Below are 27,947 nucleotides of genomic sequence, written 5' to 3' on the forward strand. Positions count from 1 at the left end.
TGATTGTGTTTCAGCAAGTGTACTGAATCGTTGCAAGTAATAATAAAACGGTAGTACCGCGTGTCGAACTCAAGGATTGCGTTTTACTATTGAATTATATTTGATTACTAGAATTGAACAAAAAGGTTCCCAAGTTGATTGAAATAATGTTTGAAATTAACAACAATAATAAAATTGATCTTTTATAATGAGAAAAATGTCAGGGATGAGTTTCACTTCGAATCCAACCTTGGTGTCTAATTTGATCCTAGTTACTGAATTCCTTTATTGAATTATTACCGAATTCTCTTTATTATTCTTGCCCTAATGTCTTAGTGACAGAACCTTTAATTCCAAAGTAACCCCTAATTCCTTAGTGGATTTAAGATTAGAATTAAGCATTACCGTATAGAAATTCTCATGTAAATTATTGCTTTGCAACTAATTTAATTGGTTTCATGACATGCATCTATCCCTAGACTACAAATTCATGAATTTCTCATCTCAAGCATTCGTAAAGTCCACTTCCGTTTCAAAATACAAATCGTAGAACATTTTAATGTTGATCAAGCAATAAAAAGCATTAAGCACATAGATGAGAAAAACAATTCAATAAACTCATTCATATAACTAGAAATCAAATCAGAAAAATAAGGGTTTCATCTGGTTACACTCATCCCTAACAAATAGGGTTTAGTTACTCATGACAGAGATACAAAAGATAAGGATTAAAGAAGAATTACAAGAATGATTCATGGATGATTCTTGATAAAACTGCTTCAATGGCGTTAGAAACGACCGTCTTTGAGTTTCTATGCTAGGGCACAAGTCTCCCAAGTTCCCAAGAGTCAAAAAGATCCCTAAAACAGTAAAAATATGTAGAAACGGCCGTCTTTGAGTTTCTATGCTAGGGCCTGGTCTCCCAACTTCCCAATAGTGAAAAAGATCCTTAAAACAGTAAAAATCTGTGTTTTTATGGTTGCTGGTGCGGGTCGCACGCCCCAGGCGCGCTTAAATGCGCTTGGGCGCGTTTCGACAGTGGCGAATGCTGGGAAAAAGCGATTGGCTTGCGCTCTGGCGCGCTCCAGCGCTCAGCATCTGCTGTCCGGCGTATATTGCATTTTTCGCCTCTTTCGAGTCTGAATTTGGTTCTGGTGTATTCATGAAAGTTGTAGCTATGGATCCTAGATTTCATTTGCATTGGGTTTGACTCCAATTGGACATCTACAACTCCAGATATGACTGAAATACTCTACATGTGTCATGTTGATTTCTCACAAAAATTCAGCACTACACCAAAATACAACGCAATGTAAAATTACGAAAAATTCCTACTTAATCACTAAAATAAAACATAAAACATTTAATTTAACTCAAAGAACAAAAATCAACAAAATATATCAAATAAATCCTTAATTTAACTAATAATTGAGGATAAATAAGACTAAAATAGTGGGAAAATATGCATATGATGAAGAGTCATCACTTGCACACCACAAGAGATTTTCCACTATTTGTTAGAATAAGTACAAATCTAACTCTAAGACTTTTGTTACAACACTTGAAGAAAGTACTCCATTTTCCTCAATTTACACAATAACTTGAATGGTTTTATAACAATGAATTTGACTAAAATCAAGAGTGTATAACAATTGAATACAATGATAACAGTCTAATATAATTTCAAGTACAATAGAGAACCTTCCTCAATGATATGAAAATGTAAAATATGTACTTGAAATATGAAAGTAAGACTTGGAATAATTCATAATATTTTAGAAAGTTTATTCAAAGTTGTTCAAAGATTGATGTAAAGACTGTTAATTTAAATATGAAACTAAGAAGTATTTATACTCTTTAGACATCACTTCAGATCAACGATAATCGCTCCTAGAGGTTTGATGAACATATGCAATGATCCAAATTGAATTTGAACTGAAAAATTGCATTTCTTCGCAGTTGTATTCGACTACAGTATGAGTGTATTTGTTAACGTTCAAATTTATTCAAAATTTCAAGCTTGTATTCGAATGCAAATCCTTATAGTCGAATACAAATGACTGAATTTTGCCACTAATTTGATTTGGTATTCAGCTACAAAATGTTGTAGTCAAATTCAAAAGTTTAGTTTAACTACCGACTTGGTATTTGTATTCGGCTACAACATCTTGTAGTATGCAGTTTTTGCTACTGACTTGAGTTTGTATTTAGTTACAACATGTTGTAATCGAATTCAGATATGCAATTTTTTCTACTGACTTCATATGTATTCGGCTACACATATATGTAGTTGAATACAACTTTGAATTTAGTCGAAAACTTGATTTTAAAATATTGTTCAAATATTTTGATACTTTGAAAATTCTTTTGATGCATATGCTAAAATAGAAGGTTCTCATGTGCATTTGAAATATAACAATATTAGATTGCATCATATACCTTAAACTATAAGTCTTCTAGCATATTGATAATAGTTTAGTTGATTGTGGACTATACTTGGAACTTGTAACTTGATCACTTTCTTTGGTCTTTGTCTTCATAAAAACATAAGTATTTTACATTATCCCCCTTTTTTGATGATGACAAAACCTAGTTGTTGTTAAGATTTCAAAGCGTTGATCATATTGATTTTTATCCCCTGTAATACATGCTTACACCCCATTTGATCTTGAGTTCATGCCATCATGTTTTGAACGTTTTGAAAACCTACAAATTTTTTTAGACAACAACATACAATTTTCTCCTCGTTTTGACATGATAAAAAAAAAAAAAAACAACAAAAAATATTCCAAGCATACAATATATATAGGGAATAAAAATATATCACAAGGTAGGGAATATAACATCAAAAGCATAGTTAAAAGTTAAACATGTCTAAGTCTTACAAAGCATCAATAACTTGTATTAAAGATCTTTTTCATTTAGAATGCCAAGTTCTATTCGTATCTTATAGAATGAATCTTTAGGCAAAGGCTTTGTGAAGATATCTGCTAGTTGATTAGGTGTATCCACAAATGTTACTTCAACATTTACTTTGAGAAAATGAAGGCACATAAAGTGATGGTGTATGTCAATATGTTTGGTTCGAGAAGGAATGATTGAGTTCTTTGAGATATTGATAGCAATGATATTGTCACATCTTAGAGGAATGCATTTGAGGTCAAGTCCATAGTCACATAATTGATGTTCGAGCCATAGAATTTGTGCTCAACAACTTCATGTTGTTATGTATTTTGCTTTAGCAGTCCTTAGAGCCATACATGCTTGCTTTTTACTAGACCATGATACATATGTATTACCTAAGATATGGCAAGTGTCACTTGAGCTTTTTCGATCTGTTTTACATAATGCATAGTCAGAATCAGAATAACCAACTAGATTGCATATACTGCCTTTTGGATACCATAAGTCAACATTGGTTGTTCCTTTTAAATATTTCATTATTCGCTTTACTGCTACAAGGTGTGATTCCTTAGGATCTGCCTAAAACCTTGTAGACAAACAAACATTAAACATAATATCTGCTCAGCTGGCCGTTAGATATAAAAGAGAACCAATCATACCTCGATATTTTGGTTTACTAGTTTCATCTTTATCTATATAAGTTCTAGAGCCCATAAGAGTTGCACTTTCTTTACTGTGTTCCATCTCAAACCTCTTTAATAGTTCCTTATAGTACTTTGCTTGATTGATAAAAATGACATTTTTGAGTTGCTTGATTTGAACTCCAAGGAGATCATTTAACTTACCCATCATAGACATTTCAAATTCTCCTTGCATCATTAATGAGAATTCTTCACATATTTTATTATGGATTGATCCAAATATGATATCGTCAACGTAGATTTGAACAAGTAAAGTGTGATCATTAGTACTTTTAATGAATAATGTCTTATCAACTTTACCCTTTTCAAGTCCTCGTTCACATAGAAAGTTACTTAGCTTATCATACCAAACTTTTGGAGCTTGTTTCAAACCATAAAAAGCTTTTTTTAACTTGAAGACATATGAAGGATTCTTGAAGTCTTCAAAATCGGGTGGTTGTTTGACATATAATTCTTCAATAATGTAGCAATTTAGAAAAGCACTTTTGACATCCATATGAAATAATTCAAAATCCATAGAGCAAGCATAAACAAGTAATAGTTAGATTGCTTCTAACCTTGCAACGTGAGAAAATCATCATCCTCACAAGTAGGGATGGGAATAGGCTAGGCCGTCCGTCAGGGGCCTATGGCCTGGCCTACTTATGGTCTAGCCTGGCCTGGCCTATTTAATAAAAAGGCTAGGCTCAGACCATTTTTAAAGCCTATTTATTTAAATAGGCCAGACTCAGGCTTATAAAAAAGTCTATTAGGCCTGACAGACCGACCTATATATATTTTATTATTTATTAATATTATTTATTATTATTATTATATTAATAATATTATTTCTTATTTTAAATTCTATCAATTAAGCAATTACTCAGTAAGCATTCCATATTCAGTAGTTGTTCCATATTCGGTAGCATTCCATATTTGGTAGCTGTTCAATTAGTCAATCACTCAGTAGCCTTCCATATTTGTTTAAGAGGTAATAATGAGTGTGTTTGTTTCAAAAAAAAAATCTATTATTTGACACAAAAAATTATTTTTTAGGGTTTAAAGGATGTTTGTTTCATATTTTTTTAAAATTATTTTAAATAGGCTTCCAGGCCAGGCCAGACTTTTAAAAAGGCCAGACCAGGCCGAAAAAAAAGCCTATGATAGGCTGTAGGTCAGGCTTAGGCCTAAAAAATAAATCGTAGGCCAGACTCAGACCTTTCAAAGTCTGGCCTGGTCTGGTCTGACCTATTCCGACCCCTAATCACAAGGGACAATTTTGTCCTCTTTCAAGGAGTTAGATTTATCAAATCATACATGCATAGATTATTCTATTAACAAAGTTCTTTTATTAAAAATTCTAAAAGCTTTGCTAGATAAGGAATAACCAATAAAGATGCATTTATCAGTTTTCTCGTCGAATTTTCTAAGATTTTCCTTACCATTATTCAATACAAAGCATTTACACTCAAATATGTGAAAGTGAAAGATGTTTGACTTTCTACCTTTTTAGAGTTCATATAGAATCTTCCTAGTTTCAGATTTAAATTAACAATCTCAAGAGAATCGAAATATACCACAACTATCATACCCTAACAATCTCAAGAAAATCCATGATAGTTGAATACAAATCCATAGTATACCACAATAATTACCACAAGAGAACCGAAACTTTGATGTCAGCTGTTGGGTCAGAACGCACAATAGAAGCTTGTTAAATTATTTATTTATTGTGGAACCTTAATTTAAAAATTTCAACCACCAACAATACCAATAATAATAGCAATAAAGGAGAAAAACACAGACACCTCAAATTTTAACGTGGATAATTCCTCACAACAAAGGTAAAAACCAGAAGTCGTTTAAACTTAAGAAATAATTCATCTATGTCAAATAATGATTACAACAAAAAATTCTTTTAATATAAGAGCACCTCCACAATAATAGATATCACAAATGAGAAGATAAAAATTATTAGAATAACAAATTTAAACGGATAAACATATTACTAAAATTTCAACTGAAGAAAAAGCATTTGTTGAACTAACGTCCATCATCAGTACAAAAAGTCTTCTCTCGGGTACTTTTCTCCTCGGAGAGTATATGCTGTTGTCACTATTACTATTCATTTTGTTTGCATTTCTGTGTTCAAAACATTCTGCTTGCTTTCAATTTAGGGATTTGACTCCCTTTATATTGTCATATACGGGCTAAAGCCCATGATAATTTATTTTTTCTGTTAATTGATGTGGGCTCTCAATTGAGGAAGGACCACCCAACAAGTTAGTCATGAAGTCTTAATTTTTATGTAGCTTTATCAACTAATTGCAGTGCAATTATTAAAAATTAATTGATTGAAAATTTGTAAATAGTGATCAATCCTAACATGTGATTATAGTAATTGAAAATATTTATTGAACAATAAAAAGTAGTCAAAATTAAACTAGAATAGATAACTAAGACACTACACTGAGAAATGCTTTAGATACGTTTTTTTATGAATTAGACAACGCTTTTGAGCGCTATTTATTTCAGCGCATTAAAGGTACATACAACACTCAATGCTTTTTAAACATAAGTGATGTCTAATGACAACTTATAATAACGATTCATGTTAAAAAGCGTCGTAAAAGATCAACTAATAATATCACTTTTTAGTATTAATAGTTCTCTAATAACAACAACCTATAATAGCAGTGTTACATTATAAACTAGAATATAACTTGAATGTTGCGCAAATGTAATTTGTAAAAAATTCTTTTAGTATAAATATTTTTAAAAAATTGGAATGTGATATCTGTGGTGTATGAATGTATCAATCTCATCGAAAAAATGCTTCAAATTTGTAAGTTTATGAGTTTATATGAATCGTGATAGTATAATAAAATAATAAATAGAATGGAAACAATCAAAAAGTTTATAATAAAATGAGTGATTTTCACTCTAAAAAATATTATTGAAAAAAAATGAGTTAGTGTTTGTATACACAGTTAAAAATATTTAAATAAAATGAGTGATTTTCACTCTAAAAATATTATTTAAAAAGATGAGTGATTATTTGTATACATTTTGTTTTGTTTTAAACATTTAATCATTTTAGAATACTTTCTTCCTATAAAAAGTAGAATATATATTTTGCAATCATTGATTTGAGATATATTTGTAAGCGTTGATTTCTATATGATTATTATTTTTATTTTTGTTATACTTTTTATCTTGAGTACTATTATTTTGTTATTTTTTTTTTTACTAATTGAACGAACTGTTATTTCTTATATTTTATGTTTTATGTCTCATTTTCACTTAAACATTCGATAACTAATTCTTAATTAGAGGTATTATGACACGTATTTCTTTCAAAAATATTTTGATTTAATTATCCTTTATGAATAATGTATATAAGGAATAAACTCAGTATTATTTTGTCTACACTACTTGATTTTGATTATCTTTGCCGTTAATTGAAACTATGCTTTGATTTATACTTCATCCAATCTACAAGTTTAATATTTTGAAATGAGTGTTTTTATTTTTATGAATAATTCATATAGACAAATACTTTCTTTGTATTAAAGAAATAGAATATGTATCCGAACACATATTATTTTGTAACATATTATTTTAATATATTATATTGATGCCACCTAAAAACCATTTTTAATAGTGTTTGTTATTAAAAGTTATGTCAAATGATAGCCAATTGTAGCGCTTCATTTGTATAAGCATGGTGAAAAAATGTTGTTATTTTTAATCAAAACATTCAACCTCCTTCTCATCACACAAAAACACACTATCAAGGATCATATTCACACAAATTTACGATCTTGCTTTTAAATAAAGTTTAAATAAATAATATGAAAAATAATGATATCTAAACATTGCAAAATTAAAACATAGATAAAGTTAGTATTAATTAATTTGATAATTGATCTCTAATATAAATTTACAATTACATAATGCTCCTTGTATCTCTTAAAACAAAATTAGTGACTATAATCTTCCTCTTTTATCATATGATTCTTAATCCAAATACGTATTGACACTAATCTTGATTGACTACAATTGATTGATCTTCTTAGTAACTCGAACATTTGAATACATCAAAGTATTACAAAATAGGCTAAATTACATCTGTGATCCCTTAACTTAATTTCAGGTAACGTTTTAGTCTTTTATCTTTTTTTTCCCGACTTGGTCCTTTATTTTAATTTTAAGTGACAATTTGATATTTTATGTTTTAAAATTTCGACAATGTTATCCTTTTTTATACAAAAATTCAAAAAAAAATTCAATCAAAACTCATAAAATTAATCAAAACTCATAAAATTAATTATATTCTTCAATATAATACAAATTTCATCAAATTCGTAACGCAAATCTTCAAATAAACTCATATTTTCATACTTTATTTGATATTGTTAGGAATAAAGGACTAAATCGGAAAAAAAAAAAAAAAAAGATAAAGGACTAAAACTTACTTGAAATTAAGTTAAGGGACCATGGATGTAATTTAGCCTATATAATATATATGAAAATTTTGGGTTGTTACAATCTACATCTTCTTTCTTTCTTAATTTCAAACATATCTTTATTTTGAGAAGATCTTTCATGGTGAGATATCATATATATTTGATTCACGAACTCTTCTCTCAAGACATTCATTTGAGTATTCAAATTTTTGTAAAGTGACCCATAAGATAAGTGATCTGGAAGAAAGTGGATTTGGTTCACTTTCACTCCCAATAATTAAACAAATAACAAGAACAAGATAAAAAATAAATAAATAAATAAATAATGCTCTCATCACTCACTAAGTGTTTACACTCAAGAAATATATAAAGATAAAGGACTAAAACGTTACCTAAAATTAAGTTAAGGGACCACATATGTAATTTAGCCTACAAAATATAACAATAAAATAACACGACAAAATGACAAATTAATTAAATAAAACACACGTGTTGCAAAATATAACAATAAAATAACACGACAAAGTGACAAATTAATCAAATAAAACACACGTATTACAAAATAAAACAATAAAATAAGACGGCAAAGTGACAAATTAAACAATTGTATAATCTTTATTGTCCATGAGTACATCAATTGTATAATCTTTGATTCGAGTTGAATTATTTTCAAACATGAATATTTGATAGATAGATAAGGATAATTTTTTGTCAATTAACATGGACACACCAATTTTTCATACAACTACCTTAAATGAAAATATAACAAGAGATCACTGATTCATTGATACAAAAAATAAATAATTCATTCATCTAAAGTTATTTGGAGTACTTCATATAAATGGAGATAACAAATACACATATTTCTTGATATTAAAATAGCTCAATAATTTGCTCCTTACTAATACTTTTTACATAAGAAACACAAAAAATACCTTTCTCTATTGGTATCTCACGCATGTGCGTATTTATAGACAAATTTGTTTCTACAAATGTTTAAAAATGCTACACAAATCCCGAAAGAGGTGCATAACCCGTTGTAGAGGAAGGCTTTAAAAGTCTTGATTTTGCAAGACCTTTTTTTGGTATTGCAACTAGCATAATGCTAGTTCCAACCTTCACATTTTATTGCAGTTTTTGAGTTTGAATCTAAAAAATCATAAAATTAAGTTACTTAATAATTAACGAATGATTTAATAGTAAAACAAACATTAAATAAGTGGTTGTTCATAATATTTCTCTTTAATGTACTCATATCACTCCACCTACACTTTTTACGTGACTGACTCTTTCACCTTAACATCATTACCATTTACTTTGAATTTTACAAGAGTATAAAAATTGTGTAAAACATTAGAAATTTTAAGATAAAATAAAAAGTAATATAACACTATATAATGATAAGGATCAATAAATCATAAGTTCCAATTTTAGCAAGTATGAGATACAATTTATAAGCACTTATTTTCTTCCCAATTCTTATATATGTTCTATTAATTAGGTTGAGATATAACAATGGTTATATGTCAAGATTTGATGAAATAGGATAGATGGAATTCACTAAGCAAGTTCAAGGCAGTCAGTTTGTTAAATTTTGCAAAGTTAATTTCGCTAAGAGAATTGTAATCTCGTTGAGAAAAATAAAAGGTGATTTGACAGCTGAAATTTGCTTCATCATGAAGAATGGTCACTCGCTTAGCGAATTAGATATTTGTTAAGTAAAATGTCACTTATCAAAAGATTAATTAAAGATGAAACATCTATCGTTTGACGAGATTGACACAAAAAAGATAGAGCAAACTCGAAATTGAGAGAAAACCATTGGATAAAGCTTGGAAATCATCATTGAAGAGCATTTTATCTTATTTTCATCTTGTTCTTAAAAAACTACCATGACAATGATTACCTAAACCTCTCTTTGATGGGATTAGATGTATCAAATTATACTCTTTTGTATCTCTTTTGATTTATAGTTATGCATATTCTAGTTGCTCATGAATATCGATGTTTATCCTTATTCTTAATGCTTATTATGACTTGATCACTCATAATCTATACTGAAGTTTTATTGGAAAATACTCTTTAAATCTTGGTTTAGGAGAGTCATATATTGAATGTAAACTATAGGAATAGGTTTAGGTTTAATAGTCTTGAACTTTCGATTATGAATGTGAATGTCTTAGTTAACAAGTTGAGGAATTGTCTTTTAAGCAAGACGATTGATCTTGTAGAATGAGAAACACAAGAATAGGGGTTTGGATTGTGTTTTAGGTTTTAACAAGATCAAAACAAAGAAATAAAACATAACATATAAAAACGATAAGGACAAAATATCACAAGCCAATTTATCCTAGTTCTCCATCAATACGGTAGCAAAATCCATTACCTTCAAACAACAAGATTTAATCCACTATTCACCAATGATATAACACGTCCAATGAACACTTGCTAGCCAACTTGATTGTGTTCAAGTCTTCTCAATCTTCTAGCTTAGTACAATCAAGCCGTGGAGGAACGAAACTGCTTAGTACAATCAAGTTGTGTATATGGGGTTTTCTGAATAACTCACACAAGAGTGTGTTTACAAATATATGCTCTAAGAAAGTAAGATATCTCTCAGCATTTAGAAAACCAACAGGGTTAAGAACAAAGGTGCAGAGACGAAAATATTGTGTTTTTTTGTAATATTTTGTTGTTATGTTCTTTAGTGAAGATTGCACGTCCTTTTATAGAAGAAACCTCAAGTTTATTAGGGTTTCTAATTGCGGTCGTGATTGTAAGAAATCATTATCTATCATAATGTTTTGTATCAAATCTTTAGAAATTGATTAATCATTAAAACTTGTCCAAATATGTTCTCATAACTAATTCAATGTATCTTAAATTTGAGACAAGAAGAGTAGAGATTGCCATAATCAGAGTATGTGACACAGTTCTTCTGATAGATAATAGATTCAAAATATTGAGTAGAGGATGGTAAAATTTGACTTTTTAGAGCATTGACTTATTATCATAGTGTAAACTTTATGTATTAGAGTATTCACTTTCTATTATAGTGTTGACTTTCTATCAAAGCATTGACTCATATCAGATCTAGATGATCAAATGCTTGTCATAATTACGAGACATAGAACTATCAGGTTGTTGCTTGCAAAAGTAGAGTAACCAAAAGCATGCTTGAGAGCGTGTTCATCAAAATTAAATATGATTTTCAAAGCATTTTCTTGGCGTTCCTTTAAATTGTCCAATCATTAGAGGATGTTATTAGTACAATTTAAAGCACTAATGTTCTATTTAAGTGTGCAGTTCCTAGATCAGATTTATTTTGAAATGACTTTACACTGCATTCTTTAATGTTTGAACTAAGTTAAAGGAACACCAAAGCTCCATTCTGATTTTTGTATTTTGAGTCTGATGAATGCGCTCTCAAACGTGCCTATGGTAAGTATGTTAATGCAAACAACGCTCTGTCTAGTCTGATTCTAATGACTAGAAAAGGCATATGATTGTCTCCCTCTAATAAGAGTGACAAGCAAATGTTTGTCTGCCTTTGATAATCATGTCAAACATCTAATCTTGATGAAAGACAACATCATAATCATTGTCTCTTAATTGAATTATGCTCAATATGTTGTGCATTAGTCCTTTTACAAGTAAAACGTTTTTAATAGAGGGAAGATAAATATTACCTAATCTGTCATGCCTTATGATCTTACGCTTCTTATTTCCTCTAAATCCTACAAACCTTCCATCCTTGAGGGTAAGATTTTGAAACATAGACTTTTCTCCCGTCATGCGTCGTGAGCATCCAATGTCCAAGTACCATGAATGGTGTTTCAATTTTGTTGTTAATGATATCAACAAGATAGATTATTTTATTCTTAGCCACCCAAATTATGTTGAGTCTTGGTCTGTTAGTTATGAAAGTTGTCTTGTCTTCTAAGTTTTTTGCATGGGACAAGTTCTTTTTTTGTGACCTTTCTTTAGGCAATACAAGCAAGTAGTATCAGGTAAGTTAAATTTAGGAGTTTCCTTTGGTTCATAAAAAACAATACCTCATTTATTGTTTCTATTAACATTATACATAATAGAGGTTTTTTTTCCTTCTGTCTATACTGTTTGCAAGAAATTCTTAAAATACTTTTTTCATACTTAACATAATTACATACACTTCCAAGGTTTTTGAAAAATTATCCTTCAACATTAAAATTTTTCTTTTTATATGTTCAAAATCTTTTTCAATGGAATTGTACTTCTCTGTGGATTGTCTTCTTCTTCTTTTTTTTTTTTTTGTATATATATTTCTTTTCTTTTTCCTTTTCTATTTATAGATTGTATGAAATACTTTTTGAGAAATGATTTAATCTTGTTGTTTCACATTTGGTGGATTTCTTTGAAATGAATGTTAACTCTTCATCATCTAAGTCTTCACTTTGACTTTCAGATTGACTTTCCTTTGAGTCCACCTTTACTTGCAAAGCTTAATTTACTTCGTTTCCTATAGGTTTGAGAGGCAAAGAATTTTACTTTCTTTTTGGTTCATCTTCAACTAGTTCAATCTCATGGGATCTAAGTGAACTCATCAGCTCTTCCAGAGGTAATTTAATAAGGTATTCATTATTTTGAGTTGTTAGGTCGACTTTTGAGAATCTTCTTGACATGATCAACAGTCGTGTAACTCTTTTGGATAACCTTTAATCCGAGACTAGAGTTTGAAATCTAAAAATCATTTTCTCAATATCTTTATCCTCTTCCATCTGAAAAAGCTCGTACTTCATGACAAGTAGACTTTCCATAGTTTTATGCTCTAATTTATTTTCCTTCATAGTTGAGAATTAGACCATCAAAGATTTTTTTTGTTGTTTCTTTGTTGCTTCGTTTTTCGAATTCTTTAAAGGTTCTTGCTTTATAATGCATCTTGTTTTGTTTTTGTTATCAGGTTGAGATCTTTTCCGAAAATTTCAACACCAAAAACATAGAAATCATGTGGTTTGATCAATGCATTCATATATCAAACTTGCAAGTTTGTGTTTAACATTAAGAAGCATAGCATGTATGATGATAAAAAATTATTTTAGTCAATATTGCAATCAAGATATGGAAAATGATAATAAAACAATATGACATATAATTATATGCAAACATATGTAAACATTTTGTCACACTTGAAAATATTTCAATGAATATATGTTCTTCTCATTTTTAGAAAAAAAAATGAGTTAACTTGAGTTTTAAGAAAAATATTATTTTCTAAAAACTTCCCCTAAATATTATGAAATTAATATCCATTAATAATTTAAAGTTCCATAAAACAACCAAGATGTCTCTTTGCTATTTGTCCTCTTTCACAAGTGACAACCTTTCAATTTGAACATGGTCATGTTTACTGTTATAACTAGATCCATATTTCATTTTTAAAACTAGAGAGAATGAGCGCATAAAGGGAAGCAAAATAAGATGAATATGATATCATGTCAAATATAATTTACCCCTTTACAAAATATTCTTATGCTAATAATGTTTGTATTTTCAAAAACTAATTTTTTAAATGGATAAAAAATACGCCAAGAGATTTGCTCACATTAAAAAAATTGTTTTATTATAACATTTTTGCAACAAAACAAATAAACAGTACAATACATGTTCAAGCTTTCTTTTATTAGCAAGTGCGTAGGAGGTTTTTTGATTGTTGTTATTTCTAACTATCATTCTTAAATAATTATGCTCAATATTTTTTCTATTAAATTTGTTTAAAATAATTATTTAAATTTATATTCCCATTGGAGTTGGTATACTTATTTTATTAGAAAAAAAGAATAAAAATTATTTTTATTTGTTATTTAAATAGTTTTCGGTTAAATTTGTTTAGAATAATTATTTAAATTTTTATTTCTATTGAAGTTTGTATACTTATTTTATTAGAAATAAGTATACAAATTATTTTTATATATTATTTAAATATTTTTTTGATTAAATTTGTTTAGAATAATTATTTAAATTTGTATTTTACGTTTTCCTCTATTTGTTGGCTCGCGTTTTGGTATCGTCTGTTTGATCTTAAGGACGAAAAATAAAGTTTTAAGATATTGCAGGGATGAATCCAAACAAATATTTTTCATGTAGTAGAACTGAAAACTGTTATATTTATAGGGACCACAAACATATTTAAACGTTTGGTCCAAGTTTCCCTTTGTCAATTAATGTTTTTTTTTTTTTTTTGTAACGTTCCCTTGACACTAAGGACCAAAATAATTTTTTTTCTCTCCATATTACAGGGATGAAATCCAAACAAATTTTTTTCAGGGGCTAAAACTAAAAACTGTTATATTTATAGGAACCAAAAACATATTTAAACATTTATTTTAAATGTCTTTATAAAAAGGATAATAATGTTGAACATCAAACTAGATTTGCACACTCATTTATAACATCATGAAAAGTGTAAGAACAAAGAGCGAAAACATGTTGAATTTAGGATAGGAATTAGACATATGCATGTACAAGTAATGACAAAGAGTGATGAAATCAATAAAACTTTAAAGTCATACTTGCATAAAAAGATAGTATGCATTCTTAATTTTAAGAGCACCCATTCAATCCCAAAATATCATTAAAAACAATATTCATTCTTATTATGATACATATATCATAAGAATTGGGATTAAGTGTACCTCCTTTAGTGATTTGTTTCAACGACGAGTAATCTTTGAATAGTTTGGAGCTTCTCTTCATGCTAAATCATTTGTCTTGATTGATGGTTGAAATGAGACAATTTAACTTTTGTTGTTGAGAGAGTTCCTCCATTATGCCATTAATTCAAGATTGTTCTATTTGGCTTCATTGGTTGATATTTGGCTATGTTTGAGAATTAGTAGCCACATTGTTGTCATATTTTTAGAATATCAATCAAGTTCTTATTCCACCATTATGTCTTCCAATACTTTGATCTTGAGGAGATATTTTGGAGGAAAGGTCGATAGTGAGGTAGGTGTTGGAGTGCCAAAAGCAAATGGTTCAAATTCATTTAGAAGTTATTTATGTTTTTTCAACCATGTCATCATGATATGAAGCATTAGTTTGGATTGGATGAAATATATTTACTACCAAGAACATCCTGCTCTTGTGGAGAACATTATGCTCTTGTGAAGAATGTTCTGGTATGTACCTTTTTGCTTAATTTGATATTTCTCTTAGATCCTTTATGTTTTGCCACTCCATGATCAGACTTTGGAGTTTTCATGGATGATATTTGAACATTATCATCTTTGTGGTTTATCCAAATTTAACATTGTAATTATTTTTCTTCACCATCCTATCTTTCATCATAAAAATCAACATATTCATCAAACATAATATGCATAATTTCATCTATACTTTGGTGGCATTTTAAAACAAATTTGCTCATACTTTCTTTATCATGCAAAACATAGTAATGACATTCAAAAATATCAAAGTATGATATGTTTTGCTTTATATTTTTCAAAAAATTCTTATAAAGGTATGTTAAAAATATTTTCTAATATAGCCAAGATTAAAAATATGGTAAACAATTTTTATGGCTTCTCCCCAAAATTATTTTTCAACACTTGATTCATTTAAAATTGTTCTAGCCATTTCTTGTAACTAATTTTTTTAAAACAACTTCATATTGTTAGAAAGTTCTTTGACAAGCAAATTATGTGAAATATCATTTTTATCCAAAAATAATTTGAAGAATGACGTTTCAAATTTTCTTTGATCATTTCTTATAGAAATTAAATTCTTTTTCAAAAGACTTAAAAAAATGATTTGGTTGGAAATTAATCTAAGTATAAAACATAAGGATTTTTCTTTAAATTGAAACATGAAGATGTTTGTTTTACTTCCACCACGTGGGGTTTAAAAAAATAACTTTAAAAACAATTTTACAAAGTTATTTTTCACATATCAAACATCCTTAATCTATGCAAAATTATTTCTACTAATGATACATGATTTCAACTAATGATACATGTATCTTTGATTTCTTAATGTTTCAAAATATTATAGACACTCCAATTTTTTGTAATGAGAGGAGGCACCATACTTTTCCATTCATGTGTATTGAGCATGTCTTGTCCATGTATCAATGTTCTTTCTTGATTGTTGGATGATGTTCCTACATCACAAGTTAGTAATGATTTTGGTACTCATATTTGTTTGGGTCCTTGATGGTTAGTATATCTTCTTCTAGAATATTTTTTCTTGTGATAACAATTTGATTCAATATGATCACTCTTTGAACAGTAAGAACATTTTATTTTTATTGTTGGAGAATGGTCTGATATAAGACAAGAACATTCTTTCGTTTTTTTTTTTTTAAATCATTTTACTTTGAATTTTTTATCCCTTTTTTTGTAAAAATATATGGAATCAAGATGTCCAATTTTGTTATAGTAAGAGCAACTTTTATTATCTTTCTCATCCTTCTATTTTTGACAAATTTTTTTTTCATAAAACTTTTCTTTTTGAGAAGTTTTGAAACGTAAATCATTTTTGTCAAATATCTCTTCTTCATATATCATGTTCATTCTAAAAGTTTCAGTGGTATTTATCAAGTTGGTTAGGTAATTTTTTAATTCATGAACTTCTATTTTTAAAGAGGTATTTTCTTTCTTAGAGTTAAAACATTCTGGAAGATAATTTTGTATGAGTATCTCATTGAGAATCTTTTGTTGCTCAAACATTTTTAAATCAGATTGCTGCAGGCTTTGAATGACTTTTATGAGTTCGTCATTGATAGCTTGAGCTTTCTCTTTTTCTTCTTTTTCTTTACAGATTTGTTCCTTTAATAAACCATATTTTTAGCAAGAAAGTTTGAATCACATAAAAGATTATCAAATTCTTTTTTCATTTATTCACATAAAGGACAAAGTTTAGAGATGATTACCTCATTATTTTCAAAGTTTTCCATTAAGCACATGTTGGCTTCTGACATTACTTTCTCTTCCTGAATCTTTTCCTTTAACACTTGTTAGGTGCTCAACTTTAGAGGCAGTGCTATGATGCCAATTGAAGTAGCAATGTCAATCCACAAGAAAGAAATGGTTTGAATTGTGATCCTTTTAAATTTTTGATTCACGTGCTTAATTCAAATTAACTCAAGATTGATCTTGGTTTGATAAAGACAGAACATTCTTCGTTAGAATATAACAATAAAAACTTCACAAAGTGATTAGTGTTCTGCAGGTGAAAAATAAAAAGAAGATAAGGGATAGAAAGATCACACACAAATAATATATTGGTTCACCCAACCTAGGCTAGTCCAGTCCTCACAACCATAAAAGTTTCACTATGTGCTTCAGAACCAAGAATGTTCTCCTTCACACCTTTTCTCTTGATCAAACCTTGATCAATTACAATCTTCAACTTTCAACCTATAAATGATTTTTACAATCACCTTTCAGCCTTAAAATGGTTTTTACAAACACACTCAATCTAACTAAAAGATAGACTTGAGTTACAAATGATGTGTATGATAAAAGTATTTGGGATCTTGAAACTTCTCAACACTTGTTTCAGATAAATAAAGACAAACACAATAAATGATGATCCAAAGATATAGTGAAGAGAGTTAGAGTTTTCTTGAAGAGTTTTTGACTTGTTATTACTTGAACAAGTGTTGGTTGGTTTGCAAATTGAACTCTTATCAATTTTAATTCTACATTTAAAAGAGAATAACCATAATGTTCTTTTGTAAAACAAGAATATTCTTCATTTTTGTTTTGTATGAGTGCTGGATTTTGAGCTTTGACAGCTGTTATGTGTCATGCTATTTTGCTTTGTGCGCAGACTGCTTTTTACAGTGTTAGTGTCTTATCATTTATGTCCTTGTTGTATTTTTCAATCATAAATCTGGATATTGATCTTGCTTTTTGTTCTTGATGTTTTGTTTTGCCTTTGTTGATCCTCTTTGAACGAATCTATATAAAAAGATCTTGTGTATATTATTTAATTCCTCTGTAATGAATAATAATGATTTGTAGTATAGATAGATGTACTTTCGTAGCCCAAATCGATCTTGAATTACAACAAATTTTGTTCTTTGTAAACCTGAACATTCTTGGATTAAACCTGTGAAAACAAAAACATTCTTTGTTTTTCCTGTTTAATAACCAAAACATTATTCGTTTCTTATATTTCTGTTTTTAATAAACCAGAATAATCTTTGTTTTGCCAGAATGATTTTATGCACTTTGATAAAGTGAATGGCTTTTTGCTTGTTCACTTATGCTATTCATGTTCCTTAAATAAAACTCAAGTGCAATCATTAGTAGATCACCATTCATAAAACTTAATCATTTATTTCATAAGGTTTGTTGTCATTAATACATACATAAAAAATATTTTTACCTCAACAAACCCAGCCCTCGACGGGTTGCGGGTTGGGCAGATAACCCACACATTTTTTATAATATTTTTTGACTCGTTATATTTTAATTTCTTTGCGACTCTTTTAATATGAAAATTTATTTTGATGTCCATTTAAACAAAAATATGGTATACTACTTATGCATTAAGTATGAATCAATCTGAATGCCCATTTCTTTCATGCTCATTTAAAAAAATTATGGTTTACTCTTTATACACAAACTAAAGTTTGGATTTTTTAATTAACACAAACTCAATTCAAAATTTTCAAAATAACACATTATCCAAACAACACAAATTAAAATAAGTCCAAATTATCCTAAAATTAGAAATATTATCTAGCATAACACAAATGAATTTAGATTTGTCTAACATAACCCAAACTCAAATAGAATGCTAAAATAGTTCTAATGTAACTCTAAAATAAGTGTTTCTAGACTCCTTGAGCAATTTTCACGTTTTCCAAAGTGTTGGATGATTGTCCACTTAGAAAAATAAAGAAATTGATTTTATGTGGGCTAATTTTACTATTTTTGTTTAAATTGGTTATGCAGGTAGAGGGTTTATCTGGATCGGGCTAAAAAACCTTGAAAAAATTCATGCTGAAACTATTAGTCCCAAGCCATGTGTTTTAGCGAGCTAGACGGACTGACCCATTCGAGATAACTCATTTTGATAGCTCTAATCTTTAGGAGCTTCATAGTCCATATTCGACTATGTCCCAAAGGATGCATGTTAACATTTCCACTTGTAGCTTCATCGCCGGAGTTAGTAAAAAAAAAAGAAGATCTTTACTCAAATATGGTTAAGTGCTCATCCTTGACCCCTATCTCTTATGCCAATTGTAGAGAGAAAAACAAATGAAAAATAGGTTTGAATTGTGTTGTGTTTCAAAAATAAAATTAATTAAAAATAAATAATATGCTAGAAGTGTTAAAATCAAGAACAAATAAATTGATAAGGAGGCGAGAACAATTTAATTTATCTTGGTTCATCACCAACACGGTAGTTACGTCCAATCCCTTCATACTAAAAGATTTAATCCATTAATCACTAACAATATCACATGTCTACTAAATATCTACTAGTCAATCTAGTTGTGTTCAAGTTTTCTCAACCTTCTAACTTAGTACAATCAAGCTTTTAAGGATAACATCCACTATTGGACTAAGTTATAAATAGTGTTTAAGAATTATTTTTTTTGAATAGCTCTCACAAGAGAATGTTTACAAGGTACGTGCTCAGTGTGTATTTGATGTTTTCAGTACTCAAAAAATAATACAAAGTTATTCGTGGGTTTATGTATATGATGACAATAGGTTTGTTGTATTTTTCAGAGAAGATGACAAGTTCTTTTATAGAGAAACTTCAAGGCTATTAGGATTTCTAAATGTTGTTGTGATTGCATAAAATCAACATGTAACATAAAGACTTGTATCAAATCTTCAGAGATTTTGAATTAGCATTAAATATTTATCTAAATTCGTCTTTATAATTGATTCAATGTATCTCGATAGAAAAATCCTAGAGATACCTACCACATGAAGAAAAATAGCTCCAGGTACATTGGCGGAGCTTTGTTGGGACAGGGGGTGGCCACGGCCACCCCAAGAAAAAATATAAAAAAAAATTTATAGGTAAAATGACTAAAATGGCCTTGTTAAAACTAAAAAATTACAAGAATACCTAAACCTAATTCAATTTTCTCTTTCTTCCTCTCTATTCCAGCCTTCCTCTCTCCCTTCTCCAGATTCAGATTCACAATCAAGGCAAACGCGCGGCCGCCTCACTCTGCCTCCAGTCCAGATCGCTCCTCTGCTCGTTGCGGGCATGCGGCTGCCTCTGCCTGACTGCCTCTGTGGCTATTCGTCGTTATCTGTTCGTCGCAACCGCATCTGTCTCCAGATCGCATTGCTGCTTTGTTCAAAAGGTTCAGATTTCTATTTTGTTAGTGCTGATTGTTGTTAGTTAGTGTTGATTTTTGTTTGTTAGTTTTGATTTGGAATTCTGTTAGTTTTGAATCGTCGCTCCTTTGTTAGTTAACTTTGATAGTTCGTCGCTCCTTTGACTCTGTTAATTTCAATTTTTCTTAGTTCGTTGCTCCTGTGTCAGTTTTGAGTTCTTCATTTTGTTGAGTTTTTACCTATCCTAAGAATTTAACTTATATGGCAGTACCCGATGTTTTTGTGGAATTCTACTTTTTGTTTTGTTGTTCATTTAGCATGAAATTTAAAGCTTATTTTGTTACTGTTGAGTTTGGAGCTTTAATTTGGAGTTTGGAATTTTGGTTTGGAGTTTCAATTAGACGATGGTGCTGATTTTTGTTTAGAGTTTTTGTGTTGCACTTAAGGTGTTTGATTTTATGTCCATGTATAGTGTTTGAGTTTTTTTGTTGCACATAAGGTGTTTGATTTTATGTCCATCTAAAGTGTTTGAATTTTTTTGTTGCATACAAGGTGATTGAGTTTTTTTGCATTTTTGTTTGAATTTTTTTATTTATCTTTATATTGGCCACCCCAAGGTTTTTCGACAAGCTCCGCCACTGTCCAGGTATTTGCATCAATTAATGCATGGCTCTTGTCTTCAAAGCACTTCAGGTTGAAATGATAGAAAAGTGAAGTTTTTATTTTATATATAGGACAGGTGCAGAATTTCACATCGAATGGAGGTTAGAGTATAAAAAAAACAGCTACGAAATAAAATTTTCTCGCATTTCCCATCAAATTGGCCCATAGTCTCTACGTTTATTTTTTAGATAAGACAAAAACAAAAACAAAAAACACTATTTGATAACAAATTTAACATTTGATGGTTTAACCCATCTATACATTATTGATGTTATATAAATTTTTAGTTTTATAAAATTTTAATATTTTATTTTAAATTATTATAATTTTTTTAACTGTTTAGTTTTCCAAAATTTTTTGTTTTTATTATTATTATTTTTAAATCAATTCATATGTATCATTTTAGTATTTTACAGTTATGTTTAAGATATTATAAACATCTTTCATATGAAAATTTAGAGTTTTTTAATAAGAAATAAATTAAATGTGAATTTTTAAGGTTTTGACACTTAAAATATCCTATTTACTTTATCTTTTGTTAACAAGATTTTTTTTTGAAAGAATTTTTTAATATTATAAATGTGCATGGAAAATATTATTAAAAACTTTGAAAGCTGAAAAATGGGGATAAAAAATGAAATGGAAAATTTTTAAAGACTAAAATTTAAGAAATTTTTTATGAAGGCTAAAATAAAATGTTGAAATTTTTTAGATATTAAATATTTATTTATTGACAAATATAAATTATTTATTGACAAATATATAAGTAAAATTTGTTTAAAATTTTGATGAATTTAGTTTAATCAAACTAACTATATTAATTTTTTAAATTTTTTTTGTCGTTTAACTTTTTGGTCCATGATGAGATAGTAAATCAACTACAACAACAAGTTCACTTTACGTAATGAAACTATATATATTTGAAATACAGGGTGGTGGACGTTAATTACTCGAACTCCATGATTATTATTATTTTTAAAAAGTGCAAAAAATACAACAATTAAGTGAAAAACCTAACAAAACCTAATTGACACGACGTCGATGTCCACAAGAGTTAGGTTCTTGCTTTGTTTGTTTTTTTTTTTTTTTTTTAGTGAATAGGTTCTTGCTTTCTAATGTTTGTATGAACAAAAATAAATAAAGAAAACAAATTTGTAGCATATATCATATAGTGTTAAGCAAATAGCTCTTTCGGTACGGGTTTATAGTTTTTTTTTTTTTTTTAACATTTTGCAATTTTTGATAAAATATTTGAAATAACATTTGAATTTATAATTGTTTATTTTTTTTCTTTCATTTTCATTCTATTGTTTTTATTGAAATTTTAAATATTAATTAAAAATATATTTTATACATCATTTTATATTTTTCAGTTAATTTAACATCTAATTTTATTAAACAGTTCAAAGTAAATCAATTAGTTTATTAACTATCCGCACAAAAAGAATAACATAAAAATTACATGTATGCGCTATCAGCTAGCTTATTTACGTTGTCAAACAAAGCCTAAAAATATGATGAATATCCAAGTAACTAAATATCAACCTTCGTTTGACTTTCATAGTATTAAATAATATATACTCTTTTTCAATATATTTTAAGGTAATTAAGAAAAAAAAGTTAAAATTTAGGAATTAGAATTACCAATTAAAATAACATTACCTCATTGAAATTCCTTATCCAAACATACCATATCGCAAAGAATTAGATATATTCTTCATCAAGATTCGCATAAATATAAATACATTGCATTTGTAAGGTACCACACCCACGCATGCTGTTCTCATATAAACAAACGTGTTAAAATTAGAAATGCAATTTTAGCCTATCATTGGCTTCTAAAATTATAAATAATTACAAATTTAAAGGTACACATTATTTCAGCCGTAAGTGGAGGACACATATATTGTCAGTGCCATAATTTGCAGTTTGCACCACGCCTTTGACTTATTATTCAAATTCTTCATGTTGCCAACTTGCAATCCTAGGATGCACACTACCATTTTTTTTAAATGAGAATTTTTACTAAAGTTTAAATAAGTTTTCAATTTTTTAATCTTTAAATTTTTTTATCCAATTTTAATCTCCACTTGAAAAAAATTAAATCTAAAATATTATAGAAATTAAAAATATATTTAATTTCTTTTATTTTTTTAATTAAAAAAAAGTTAAAATCTAATAAAAAATTATAACACTGAAAATTTAATTTAAAATTCTCTCAAATAGTTCGTCTCTTAATTAATTCTTAAATCCACAATTGGTTTAGCATGCACATTTATTGGCTCAACGAAATTGACCATATAATAATGTTTGATCTTAGTCATGGATAGAGCGTGAATATATAGAGAACAAGATCAAGTTTTTATGATGTGACATTTTTGTAAATCAAGCTATTCATTAGAGATATTTGTAGATACTAACATATAATACTCGAGAGTCTTGTTTATTGTGTGAAAGACAATTGAAGACACATATATTTAAATAAAAATAAGATAAGATAATGACATGATAAAAATTATTATATTTTAAATTTAAAGTTTTTATAAATAAATAAAAAATATTTCATTTGATATCATGTGATAACAAAATAAAATTATTTTATTATGTGTTTTGGTACACACTTTATTGTGATATGGTGTATATTATATTTAAATGATAAATTATCATTGTAAAACAATTATATCTTGTTTTTTAAATTAACTTATAATACTTTTAGTAAAAAATAACTTAAAAAGGTTTAAATATTATAAATTAAAAAAATACTAAAAAATTAAATAGATTATTAAATAATTTTATATTTAAAAAATCTATTAACACAGCAAAATAAATAATTTCAATTTTTTTTAAATCATCAATAACCAAATTACTCAATTTTATCTATTAGTAAAGCTAAATAAAAATATATAATATGTTATTTGTAAATAGAAAAATTGCTCTTGTAAAATAATATATTTATTTTAAAAAATTTAATATTCATATTTTTAATTTAAATTATCATTTATTAGATTTTATAAAATGTCCAAATTACTTTTGTGATTAAGTCATACATATTTTTAAAAATTAACTATTAATATTTTATTTTTAAATTTGACATTGAATTCTATTATTTTTTAATTTATATTTATATTTTATTAGATTTTAATTTCATATATTTTAAAATATATATATTTTATAAAAATAATTGAGTAAATTATTATCTTATCTTATTCTAGTGATTTTTAATATATTTCATATTTAAAATAAGAATTTTAACTAAAAATACATGTGTAATATAACAATATTTAAGATTAATTTATTACCTCTAAACTTTATTTCTAAGTGAAAAAATAATATCCTCTTTCCTTTTCACTTGGTAAACATTTATGTCGATATGTCCTTTGAAGTCTAAGATATCTACTATGATTATTTAGCACAGATAAAATAAAAATATTACTATTTGTAATATCAAATTCAACCGAAAAATATCGAAATTATAAGTCGAGATATTATGTCTGAGTTTTAATTATACAATTTTTTTATTATTTAATTTTTAAAATTATAAAATTTAATTTAAATAATGAAACCATAAATCCAAATACCCATAACTTCATTTATTCCTTTTTGTTTGTTCTACATCACAACTCCACTAATAATCATTCACCCTCACAACTACCAAGATGAAGAATTTTCTGATTGTTAAAGAAAGAAGGAACACCATGAGTCTCATGAAGATAGGAGGAACAAGATTTTTTATGTTTTTAATTTTTTTTTAAATTAAATTTTGTAATATTAATATAATTTTATTGATTCTAAAATTTAATTAAATTAAAATAATCATAACTGACGTCTGATACTTAAAAAAAAACATTCACCGAATCAAAATCAAATAAAATCTCGCTTTTCTAATAGGAGATAAAATTAAAGAGTAAAAAGTTATATTACAAAAATGCATAATAGCCTTTGTCTTCTAAAGAATCTATACACTTAAGCTTTTTTTTTTTTTTTTTGATAAAATGTTAACAAGTAAAGTAAAGAAGAAAGAAAGGAAAACAGAAAGTGTGTGGAATATTGGAATATTTTTCCTTCCAAATAAGTGAAAGAAGGTGAAAGGTGTGAGTGAGATCCACATCGGTCATTCAAGGAAAACCACAGAAGTATACTGTTTGAGGAAAATAAATCTTTATTCCTTGTGCTACATTTCATTATACTATATATATTGTTTTGGAAAATACTATAGGTGTTTAGTGACCATACATACTTTTTTTTAAATTTCTTTCCAATCTCTATTATAATTAAGAATTGTGTAATTGGAATATAGTTTTTGACAATTATGCACCAACATTTATGTGGACCATGTATCTACTCCGTCTATGTATGCATTTCAAAATGACAAAAATAAAATAAAATTCATCGACTATATATACGTGTTGATGTCACTTTTAGCATGAGCTTAATTAACACTATTTTATAATAATACCAAAATAACTCAACATCAAATACCTACTTAGATGATAAGATGGTAAGATTAATTTTTATTATCATTTAATAGGTTATATTAGTATTGAAATTTTTGATAAAAGAATAGAAAATTGTTAACTTTAAAATTTATATATCTCTATAAATAGATTAAATTAATACAAATTTTTAAAAATAAAAATAGTTTCAAAAATAATTCTCTTATCGCTTGGACCATGTTGTACTATAGTTGATTGTTAGTGCTGTTTTCTGGTGTTAGAAGAAATAATTCTTGTAACAACAAATTAAAATGATTTAGGCACGTATACAAAATATATATTATTTAATTTTCTTTAATAATAATAAAAACATTGTTCGATCTCTCATCCCTGTATTTTTCCATTTGTGTGTAGGCCTAAATAACTTGTATTTGTTACCATATGTTTGTTAGAGATGTCTAGTTGGCATTAATTCATGTGAGTGATCTTGATAGTTTGTTTAGTACGATATGATTGTCGTGTACTCTCTTCTTTTTAGCTAGCTTCAACATAATAGTGAGAGTCGTCTTTAACTCTTTCTAAATGATGGGAACAACAATCACATGTGATGGGTTTTGTTTTGGGGAATGATCACTTGTGATGTTGATTAGACATATAATGGATAAAATTTATTATTTGTAAATAAAATTATTAGTAATTAACCCTATTTCCATGTGAGAATGCTATTTTTTTATTTATTTTACCAACCAATTTAAAATAATTTAATTTTTTCTATTTCACTTTTACTTTTTTTTAAGAGAAAACAACCTAAATTTTAAGTGATTATAATAATTTGCTAAAAGATTATTATAGTAAGAGTATTTATTTTGTTATTTTTGAGTCGTTCTTTTTAAAATATTTTGAGGTACACGTGGTAGTTAATTTTATATATTCTTCTTTACAAAATTATTCATTGATACACACTCTAAATTTTATATATATATCTTATAAACATTACTGATACATGTTATCCCTTCTACATGAGACTTCTTTATTTTTCAATTCACACAAATATTAAGTTTTATTAATATCATTATTATTTCTAATAATATTCTATTAATATATCATCATTTCGAACATATTTTATTTATTCATTTATCCATTCACCTTCGTGATTGTGACTTATTTAGAATAGTGCTATGAAAAGTCAAAATATGTGCTATTTAAAAAAAAAACTTTAAAAAGGATCTTGTATATATTTCAAGAGGGACATAGTTTAATAAATGATTAAGTATTTTATTTAGCAATTATCAGAAAGAAAAAGTTTCTTACGTTTTCATTATTAATATTTTCCTAATATATATTTTGAATTTGGGAAGTGTTCATTTTCAATTTGGTTTGAAAACGTGGTTGGTGACAACTGTTGCACTAAACATGTGTCATCTTCTATTATAGCCATCATAGAGATGAAAAATCTTATGAAATCTGAAAACCATTGTGTTGTGTTCCAATTAAACAAAATTTGCAGCGTAATCTTCGTTGTCGTGATAGAGACAAAATACGGAAAATAAAACCATACTATCCTTTGACTTTGACAGCTGGACTTTTCTTAAAACTTAGCTAAAAATATAATTTTTTTTTAAACAGAAACTTATTATTGATAACTGTTCGAACTAACTCTCGAATTTAATAATGTCAAATATTTATTAATAATTAATTAATTATATGTTTACGATAATTGTCCAAATTGAAACTTGTAAAAGAAAAATCAAATTCTAACAAATTAATTTAGAAATTTTTTATTCTATTTCTTTTACTAAATGTTCTATTTAATTTACATAAAATCTATCATATAAATATTTGTCAAACAAAACATAAAATTACGCCTGGCATGTAAAGCTTGAAACAAGTGTCTGCAAACACACACGTTTAAGGCGTCGTTCGAGTGAGCTAAACATGAAGTATCTTTTGAATCAGTTGTGTTTTAATTTTTAAAGTTCTTTTTATAAAATTATTTTAAGAAACTATTTTTAATAAATTATTTTAATTATGTTTTGAGAACTAAAATTATCAACCTTTTTATACATATTTCATTTTTTAAATTATTCTCTTCTAATATATATATATATATATATATATATACTTTTTTGAATATAATTTCAGATATTTTCAATTAAATTTAATGTATTAAATAATAAATTGCAAAAAAAATTCATGGTATGTTTTGGATGTATAAAATTTCAATTAATAAAAAAAAACAGTATCTAGTGAATTAAAGACAAAATACATGTTATTTACTTTATACTTACAATGATATAGTTTGGTAGATGATGATTGTTTAAATATTAAAAAAGAAAAAGAATAAAAAATGAGTGATTTGTTGAACAGGAAGTTGTTTATATAGGGACATTTTCTTTTGTAGAAACTCAATTATTTCTTTTTTTATTATTGATTTGGACTAAATCATCCATTTTTAGTTACTGTTAGAGACTTAAATGCCTTTTTTATGGCATTTCATTTAAGGACTGAAATTTGCAGGTTTATCTT

This window comes from Cicer arietinum, chromosome 8, assembly GCF_000331145.2.
Source record: "Cicer arietinum cultivar CDC Frontier isolate Library 1 chromosome 8, Cicar.CDCFrontier_v2.0, whole genome shotgun sequence".
Taxonomy (NCBI): Eukaryota; Viridiplantae; Streptophyta; class Magnoliopsida; order Fabales; family Fabaceae; genus Cicer; species Cicer arietinum.